The sequence below is a fragment of the Emydura macquarii genome, unplaced genomic scaffold, assembly GCF_026122565.2.
Source record: "Emydura macquarii macquarii isolate MOO-44397 ecotype Brisbane River unplaced genomic scaffold, CSIRO-AGI_Emac_v2 contig_1644, whole genome shotgun sequence".
Lineage (NCBI taxonomy): Eukaryota > Metazoa > Chordata > Testudines > Chelidae > Emydura > Emydura macquarii.
This window is the reverse complement of record NW_027131781.1, coordinates 22350959-22361065: the sequence shown is the minus strand read 5'-3', so window position 1 is coordinate 22361065 and position 10107 is coordinate 22350959. Positions and strand designations below refer to the sequence as shown.

Genomic DNA, 10107 nt, shown 5'->3' with positions numbered 1-10107 from the left:
CCCACTAACATCCCTACTATACACATGTTCAAGTGTAAGCAGTTACCCTTTACCCACAGTGTTGCCATCTTGTGTTTCCATCATGAAAATCTGGCCCCTGTTGGAGCCACTCCGGAAAAGCTCCAGCCCCTCCTGCTATTTCCAGTCTGGCCCAGAAGAAAACCCCTCTGATTAGCTGCCTCCTCGAGGGAAGGGTAGACACTCAGGGCTGCTGCAGGAGGCAGGCTGAGCTCCGACCCCTTCCCCTCAGGAGTTGGGGGAGCAGCCCACACCACACACCTGACCATTCTCACAAGAGGAGGGAGCAGAAAGAGCCAGCAGTTCAAGGCATCTCTGCTTCTTCCTGCCGCTCTGAAAAATGGGTCAGTCTGCGTTTTGCTCCCTTTTTTCCTCCTCGCAGCACCAAGTTCGGGAAGGAAAAGTGGAGGAGGTGCATTAAGGGGCAGGGGCTGAGGCAAAGTTGATGTGGATGCAAGGTCTGGGTGCATAATTAATTGCTGTTCTGGGGGGATAGCCAGGTGTAGGGCTGAGTGGAACAGGGTTGGGGCTGTACAGGATTAATTAGGTTTGGAGAGATGCTGGAAACCCATCAGGCAGCCAGTCAAAATCACTGTATTATCTGTAAAATCATATGCTCTGTAGCTGGGAGAGGTGGCAGTACAGTAACTGCCCCCACATATTGAAGTGGGCAGAGGAGGCCAAAAGCCACAATGATTTTTGGGCCAATCATAATTTTTTTGGAGTCTGACTCATGAGTTTTAAACTCTTGGGGTTGGTAGGGTTGTGAGAAGCGGAGCCTTTCTTAACTCCTAACCTGAGCTGCCTTGGCTGATGCCTGGAGCAAGCCACTGGCTGTACGTCCTTTTGACTTTGACTGACCCACGTTTCCATGCTCTTATGTTTCTCCTTTCCTCCCACCATAGTGTGTGTGTCTTTCTCTCTCTTTTAATTATTAAAGCAGTTTTCCCCTTGATTTCCTTTCCCTAGGAGAAAGCAAAGGGAACCTGTGCCCTTCCCTGCCACATAAACAAGGGAAGAAGAAAAATTAAAAAATGGAAACAGCATAAGCAGGTATTTACAAGTTCCTAGGAGTGCTGCCTTTTGACCACAGATGGTGTTGTGTGAAGTTATATCAACTCCACCTGCAGGGCCCTTCATAAGATTTAACATCCTGTCTGCCTGCTGGAAGCATGCATTCATTGCTGGCATTTCCTATGTCCTAGCATCCAGAATGTTAGAAGGTGATTCCCTGTGTAGGGGGATACTCTAGTATAAGAGCATGCCCAGCCTGAATGCTTCTCAAAGGTAAGAGAGTATCCAATTTTCTTTTGCATTAAGTTAGTAAGCAGGAGAAAGGAGAGCAAGGTTGTAAGGTGTATCCTGAAGCTAGTTCCTCCTTTTTGTCTTCAGGGCCTTTGTGCTAAACTTTCTTGGGGGAAGAATTTTGTTACAACTAGAATACTCTTCTAGATTAACTCCTTTACGGGATTCCTCTGCTCTGAATGGCAGTTCCTCGGGGTTTCCCAATAGTAAACATTTTTCAGTGTGAATATTTTGTAAAGGAACTGACTGTGAAAATAGGTAGTTGGAGCCATGCAAAACTCAGCAGTTTGGGTTCTCAAGCATTTTTGGAAACCACTTATTCAATTTTAGTTCACATGGTGTGTGTGTCCCCCTGAGTGTTAAGGTCAAACTCAGGGATAACTACTGAGTTTTGCCTGGTTTCCACCTACAACCATAATGGGGACTGGGTTGGTTTGAAACTAAATCCAAAATGGTTTGAAATGTTCATAAGCTTCAGCAAGCTGGGGCTGAGTTTTGGTTTGGTAGCAAAATCTAAAATCAGGCCAATTAAGTTGCATAATCTTTTAAAACTTTACTTGTTAAGTGCTAAACCTATATGTTGCTATAATGTAACTACCAGCTGTAAATAAAACAACATCCCAAACCTCTTTTTTGCACTCAATCAGTAAAGCAAGTTTTCCGCTTTGCTCTTTGTCTGATGCAGCAAGACAAAGTGTAGATGACCAGCTAGACATTTTTGCAATATTTTATTCTTGAATGATTTATAATTAAATTATAGAACAAACTTTAAAAAATGAGCCTTGCCTTTTTGTCCTTTGAGTTGACAGATCCAAGAAACCATTCATTTTCCCATGAAAATAAATAGCTGAGGTTATTCCTCTTACATCTTCTATGGTAAAGGTCAGTGCTGTGACTTATTTATGGAGCTCACTGTTCACAACTGTTATGATGATTGGAGGGTTGTTACAAATGACTGTGTTTGTCTTGTTTTGTAAACTTAAGCAGAGGAAATTATAAGTATTCTGTATGAACCACAAACTCACTTCAGCAGACTCCAAAACTTATCCTCGCCCCTCCACATTTACTTTATTTGAACTGAGTTGTTTTTGACTGCAAGGTTCATAATATCCAAGCTCAATTTAGAACAGTGTTTCTAACATACACATTTGCTCTAGCTTATTAATATGTTCTCTGCTACATTAGATCAAATACTTTTAATGAATTCATAAAATACAGTGCAATTAATTCATTAGTGACGAGTTCATCTGGGAAGTGCCATTTTATGATTATGCCACCAGTGCTTTTACTGCGTTCAATTATGTTGCCATGTAATTTAGTGTTTAAACTGAATGGGGATAAAGGAGAATAAAACACTTTATTTTCGTATAATAAGAATGGAAGAAACTTAAAATATATAGCTGTGCTTTTACAATGCATGCTCATTTGTTGAGTGGATGTTGCATGACTTTAGCAATAGAGTCTGCATTACAGAAGTATAGGTGGGAAGATATGTATTAATAGTCCCAATATATTTTGCTATTATCAGTATTATGGAAAAGAGATGTGTGTAATTAACTCCCAAACTTCCATATGTCTGGGTATCCTGCTGAGTATGAAATGCCCTGAGTGTTGGCAGATTGTTTAATTAGTGTCCAAAGAGAATGTCTTTCACTCCTTTTAATCAAAAAAGCAAGATATAAATTGCAAATGGTTCATAAATAAAAACAGACATGTTCTGAATTTTTTTGTGAGGCAAAACAGCTTACGCTTTGTCAGTTACGTTACCAACATAGTTTGGGCATTTGAATTCATTTCTAGTAGAAATCCATATTGCCCAAGATTTCATGAAAGATAGCTCTCAGCCCATAACTGAAAAACCATTTTGCTCCAATGAAATTGTGCTTGGGAAACTGTCCATTTCTTGATGCAGATAATCTTTGCTAGGAGTGGCAAAAGTGCTGGACTTCTGCAATGCCAGAAAACTACCTGTGCCCAGTACAAATTTGGAGTAAAGTTTTGTGTGGCTAGGCCCAGTAAGTTTGTGGGACCTCATGCTGTTTTTTCAAACCAGGGGCTCCCAATCTGAGTAAAGCAAAACAAAAAAATCAATATAAAATTAGCTTCAGGACTCAGATTCAGCTCATCCAAAGCAGTACAGCGTACTGCCACTTCCCTCAGCTTGCTATCTTGTTTGCAGATTTCATTGGCGGTGAAGGGAATGGGGGAAATTTATAGCTGTCTTGCAAATAACATCTGGCAAATATGAACTTATTGTAATGGATGCAGAGATCTACCTGAGTTTGTGGAGAGGAATTATAGCTCTGACAGGTGTGAACTGCCTCATTTGTCTTGGTGAGGTATCCACAGATGATGACTTAATGTCAACTTTTGTCATTTAATTCCTCATGTGGGGGAAGGGAAGATGACATCTCTGTACCACTTACTGTCAGTGGCATCTCATTTTGGTGTCAGGCCTGGGTGGCATTTGGGAAATACTGCCACTTATTTTTCCCCCAATTAAGAGGAGTCAGTTTCCAGGAGCCTAGCAGAAACCAGGGGCTTATTTAAATCCCACTGAAGGACAGCCAGTTTCAAGGAGCTTTAACAGTTGGACAGTCTACTGTAAGCAGCATCACTTTTTGACAACACACACAGGAAAAACTTGTTTTGTTGGTAGAGGTTGGAAGAGTACTCCTACCTCTTTTTCACCAATCTCAGCCCGAATTATTTAGTTTTAATTGATACCTGACAAAAAATCATAGCTGGCTTGATTTTTACCACCACCATGAACCTTGTTAGGTCACACTAATGCATATTGCAGCTTCTATGATTTTCTTGACTTTCATTAACATACTGTATCTTTCAGTGCTCTAAGCATATTTGGAGGCAGAGTGCTAATATCAAAGCCATTTTTCATGTGCCCACAATTGTCAGATGAGTATCTGAATTATTAGTGTATAGCTAAGCCTGTCTTTAGACTGCTACTGAGATATGTATTTGCTTGTCTTCTTGCCAAATGGACTGCAGTCACTCTCGGTGAGTACACAGCTCTTGGTTGATCCCAGAGAAGTTTGTGGTACCTGTGCTGTAAAGGCAGGTAAGTGTTAGTAAAACAGAATCTTGAAAAACCAAACAAGACAGATATGTATCTCCAATGCCATGTCAACTAGAAAAGCATTTGCATGCCCTTTTAATGTCAATCCGGCTTGCTTGTGATTTGGAACAAACACTACAATTAGACTTGATGTGTGGATCTTGATGTTTAAAGTTAATAAATATGTTCATGGGTGTTTGTCACAGGTTTATAGCTGGCAAATAGTTTTGTTGGTATTGGATGGTTAATGGATAAAAAATAGTTTGATCTGTATGTCTTCTACAATGCTTTATGCTGTAAACAGTTTAGATAAAATCAGAGGAGAAATAGGAGTGGATGAAACCAGCTTGTTTTTCAAATGAATTGTGAGTTGGTGTGTTCCCAGAAGGTAAAAATATAAACGGCATTATTGGATGACACCCATGGTGTTGGTGATGGGTAGATGGGATGGGGAAGAGGGACATCTTTCACCTCTGTCACTGATTTTGATATGGTCCAGATTAGGTGGTTGTGGTCAAAAGACGTTACCATCTGGTGGCTATATGGTGGCCTGTGCCAAATGAGTGTGGTCTTAGTCCAGTAGCTAGAGGCTAAGTATCCACATCACAAAGGCCACTGCCATAACTGATAACTTTTCAACTAAGGCTCCAAAGAAAGATGAACACAGTCCTGCTGGGAATGACAAGCATAATAATTCTATGCAGTGTAGTTATAGGTGTGTTGGTCCCATGACGTTAGACAAGGTGGGTGAGGTAATATCTTCTATTGGACCAACTTCTGTTGGTGAGAAAGACAAGCTTTCCAGTTTACACAGAGCTTCTGGTCTGAGAAACTTACACAGGGTATCACAGCTAAATACAAGATGGAAAAAGTTGTTGAGCATCAGTAGTTAACACGAATTTCAAGGGACCATTAACTACTGATGCTAAACAAGCTGTTGCATCCTCAGCACAGGGCCACTCAGAATTGGGCCCTCCGATTTTAAGCATCAGATTGCAGAGTATTCTAAAGGGACAGGCAAATAAAACACACAGAAGGGATGTTGATGAATGGTACTGAGTGAGCAGAGTGACATGCTTTATCTCTTTTGGCTGACCCAGCAGAGTCAATTTGGATGAAACTTAAGAACAAGGAAAGTAATCATGGGACTTTTGGATGCTATACATCTCCATGGCAGTTATAGAAATTAGATCAGGATTTTTGTCACAGGTAAGGGAAACTTGTAGGAGAACAGAAAGTAGTTTATGTATGATTTTAATTACACAGATGTTGATTGGAATTAACCCTCTACTTGTTGAACAGGTTGAAGCTATTTTTGGTTTGCATTTATGTCAAGAAAGTTATGTTGTTCAGGGGTTTGAAAAATCCACATCCCTGAGCAAGGTAGATACGTTGACCTAATCCCCAGAATACATGTAATTGATGGAAGAATACTTCCGTTCCCCTAGCTACCATCATCCTTCTTTTGGTGTAGGTCGTGTCTATGTTATGGAATTATGCTAGTGTAGCTATGGCACCATAGCTATGCTGGTATAATCCCCATAGTGTAGACGTAATGTGAATCTACAAGTGAAATTCCTCTTGATTAAGTCCAAATAAGCGAAGCTAATGGAGATTGAGTGTAAGTAGGCATCTAAAGCAGAGTTAGTAGTTTTAAATATGTAACCCATTTGATAAGGTTGGGAGATATGTAAATAGTAAGAGAAATAAATAGAAAGGTAATTGATGTTTAATTAAAATGCACAGCCAGAAAATACGGAGTGGATATATTTTTTTTACAATAGCACATTATGTACATATTACAACTGACAATGAATGACAGGAGATGTGAATAGAGAACAGGTTTTCTGCATAGTGAATAGAAGGGAATTAGAAATATGCTGTGAAGAAATGCTGCTTGTGTTGAAGATGTATATTGCTTCTGCTTTTAACTAGACCCTGCTTCATACTCCTTGTGTAGACAGAACTTCCATTGACTTGAGTGGGAAGCCTGCCTCCATCAGAAGTGATCTGGCCTATAGAGGAGGGAAAAAGTTAGAAACAAGGATAATAACTTCTAGTCTGGCATGATAGAGAATGTCAATATAAAGAGACTACAACAATGGAAGAAGGTGTGAATAAATACTTTTCAGGAGCTTGATCTTGCAGGCCTATTTAGGCCTAATTCTCAGTGAATTTAAATGCTTCCTCTGGCCATGGCGTCAAGTGAGATTTGTCTGCATAACAGTGTGTAGATGAATTTTCAGGGCAGATTCTTAGCTGATGAAAATAGTGTAGCTCTTAGAGCGACAACAGTGTAAGCCAGTTGAGGATCTGGCCCAAAGATCCAGACAATAAGTATTTATGAATTTTAAAGGATATAAATGACTTTTTTTAGTTCTGTCATGGATCATAATTTTAAGGACTAGAGAGTAGGCAGTATGATTAGTACTCAGAAAAGGTAATGAGCAATGACAAGTGATTACCAACGAGTTAGCCAAAAATCACCTGTTAATAACAGTTGAAAGAGATTTATCAAAAAAATCTCAGTTTGATTAGGAACAAACCACTGGTTTTTGGGTGATTTTTATGATTGATAACCACATGTAGAGCACTTTAACTTAGGAAAAGGATGATATTCTTGTTAAAGAAAGTAAAATGTAAGGTAGAACCAGGATAATATAAGGTGAGAGAGGCACATTTTCATGGATAGGGAATTGAAGGATACAGAAACTGCAGTTTTTCCACTTAAGTTCTTAAGCCTCTGTACAGTGAAGAGTTTTATTCTTCTATATCGCTGTAAATACCCTCTTAAAGCAGGTCTGGTTACATAGCAGAATTTAAAGTGCTGTGATAAATTTAAGAAGGCATTTGCATTCCTGCTACTGTGATCCAGCTGTGTTCAAAGTAAACACTCCATCACACACATTTAGTTTGCTTTGCCTTGGGTTTGAAATAAGATAAATTACAGTGGAATTTCCTCACTGCTTTGTGAATATTGTTAGTGCAGCAGGATCAAAGTCAGTACCGGGAGAAACAGGAAGCTTGGCCATGGTGCCAAAATACTTTTTCTTAATTCAGGTTGTTTGGAACTGTAAGGGTCAGGCAGGTGAAATCTCCAGTGGAGTTGTCTCTGTCTGACTTCACTAATTGACCTCAGAGGAGGTGTACTCTACTCCTGCACAGAGACCCTGGTGGAAGTGAAAAATACATTCTGTTGTATGCCACTAGCTTATCTAGGCCCTGCCCATCGGTAGCATGTCCATATTCCTTATGTAGCCTGCTTATACTCCTTGCTTTTCAGATTCTGCGCAGTTATTAAAATAAACACCAAATGGCTCCCTTTGATTAGTTCACCTTCCAGCAGCCCTTTGGTGGATCATGTGCACTGTGTTACTGTCAGCACAACTGTTAGTAGTGCTATTAATACAGATTGTGTCAGATCCTTGGCTAATATACTCCGGTTTCCACGTAAATAGAGACACTGATTTATACCAGCTGAGGGTTTATACCCTTAGCCCTAGGCTGGGAACAGTTTTGATAACATACTGTGGTCTTGTATTTCTTTAATTGTTTCATATTGAATCCATTAATGGAAAGTGATTTGGAGGAAAACTCTATTACATTTCTTCTTGGAAATTTGTAGCTGTGTGATGAAGATAGCAGCTTGTGCTGTTGGCAAATGGTAAAAACCATTTCATGTTAACCGTAGATATTGGCAGCAAGATTATTTACCACAAATCTTGTAGTATTTCTTGATCAAAATATCTGATTAAGCTGCAAACTTTTTTTCACACCTCTGAGTGACATAGCTAGGTCAATCTAATTTTGTAGTGTAGGCCAGCTATAAGTGGTGCTTCACCTAGGAACAAGATGGAGCTAACTGTAATAGCTAACTAAAACATTCAAGAATGGGACCTATTATTAAAGCTATATAATCACAATTCAGTGGCTTTAAATGCTAATTTTGCTACTGATTCAGCTACTGCCAAGCATGCATGACAAAAAGGGTTTAACTACAGAGCCAAGAGATCAAAATTAATGACAAAATAAATTATTAGACTATTGAACTGAAATAGCTCTTAAGGGGGGAAGAGAGGAAGAAAATAGTTGTAGAATGTATTTGGTGTGGGCTGGTCAAAACTCAAATAATATATTTTATTTAACAATTAACATGACTTGAGTCACTGCAGTTGGCAAATGAATCCGCTTAGAATGCCAGTTGCGAATGGCGTTGTCTACAACCCTGGGTTGACCTCTGCTGCTCAACTGCTCTGTCGAGGCATTCAAGCTGTGCAACTTCAGACCTTGATGTCACTCCTCTTCCCCCTTCCCATGCTGCCCCAAACCATAGTACAAAGCATAAAGTTGCCCCTTCCTCACAGTATCTGGAGTAGGCTGGACACAATTCGGTAGTTTTCAAAAATTGTAGTTCCATTATGGAGTAGTCCAGGAGAAGCAAAGTCTTATGGTCTGAGTACAGGACTGGGAGCTAGGCATGCCTGTATTCTGATCCAATTTCTGACGCTCCCTCCCCTCTGTAGGCTGGAGAAGGTCACTTCAACTCTTCTAGTTTCTCCATGTAAGTAATGGGAGTAAATACTTTGTCATCTTCAGAGGATGCTGTGAAGATTAATAATAAATATTTTTCCCCCCAATGACTCAAAACATAGCACTGAAATGAATAAATATCACTCCCCATTACTGACGGACAACTGAGGCACCGGGATGTTACCACTGTTGTTAATTTGTGATTTTGGTCCTGGCAGGGGCCAGTCCCTCAGTGAAGCCAGAAGCTCCAGCATGCCAAAGGGAAATCCCCCTCTGATTGGCTGTCATTCCACTCCCCCTAACTTCTGGGGAAGAACAGCCAATCAGGATTGCTGCAGGAAGGAGGCTCTCCTCCCATGCCTCAGAACTCAGTGGGTTTTTTGGGTAGGAGAGTGAGCACATTGAGTATATATTCCCATAAAAACTGAGCACTGCACTAGTGGGTTTCAGTGGAAGGGGAAACCCGTATGTGAAGCCTGTTTCTTTCAAACCAAGAGAAAGGGTTACAATTATTTTAGAACACGTTTCCCTGCATGATCACAGCACTCAGACGTACTTCTAATACCACAGTTGTTCAGAATGTCAGTCACCATTGGGGACAGAATTTCTGCTCCAAAAAACTAGGCCTCTATCACCTGAAAATCCCCTTTATAGTTGTAGGACTTTTAGGATTTTTACCCATTGTGGGTCAGCCCTTAGGGGACAGTAGTGTTTTTAGTCTCTCTCTTCCACTTACTAGTCAGTACTTTAGAGACTTGCAATTTATCCCTTGTGCTATGTTAATTTAGTGCCTTCTTTTCAAGGTTTGGCTTCTTAGCGATTGTTTTTTTTTGTTTTTTTTTTAATTCATCCTCTCCATTTTGAAGATTTACAATATTTAAAATGTAAAAGAAAAACAATTTTTTTTTACTATTTGGTCTTACAAATTCAGATCCAGATCTAGATATTTCCAGGCTCAGAAGTGTTTTGATCTGCATTTTCAGTTTGACTCCCTTCTTTAAAGTTATTGAACTTATTTGTTTGCGCTTCTATCTTTTTATTTTTAGCAAAGAAAGTAAAATGTGTTTATACTCCATGCAAATAGAGTGCGCTATGTGGCATCCAATATATATTGCTGCTCAGACTATTCTGATCCATTAACTAGCACCCTGTATAATGCGAGCTATCTGTTTAAATTT

The 10107-nt window shown here is 39.8% G+C and overlaps 1 long non-coding RNA gene across 2 annotated transcripts in view; it reads left to right on the top strand.

Moving 5' to 3' along the window:
- Positions 1-307: 307 nt before the first annotated feature.
- LOC137158194 (uncharacterized) overlaps positions 308-10107 on the top strand; it is a 249113-nt gene continuing 239313 nt past the window's right edge. Inside the window, exons 1-2 of one of the 2 annotated variants that reach the window (XR_010921321.1) lie at positions 308-362; positions 988-1071. This is a non-coding gene — a long non-coding RNA (uncharacterized lncRNA). Of the gene's footprint in view, positions 363-987; positions 1072-1190; positions 1306-10107 lie in introns of those variants that run through there. The other variant, XR_010921320.1, reaches the window with a different exon arrangement.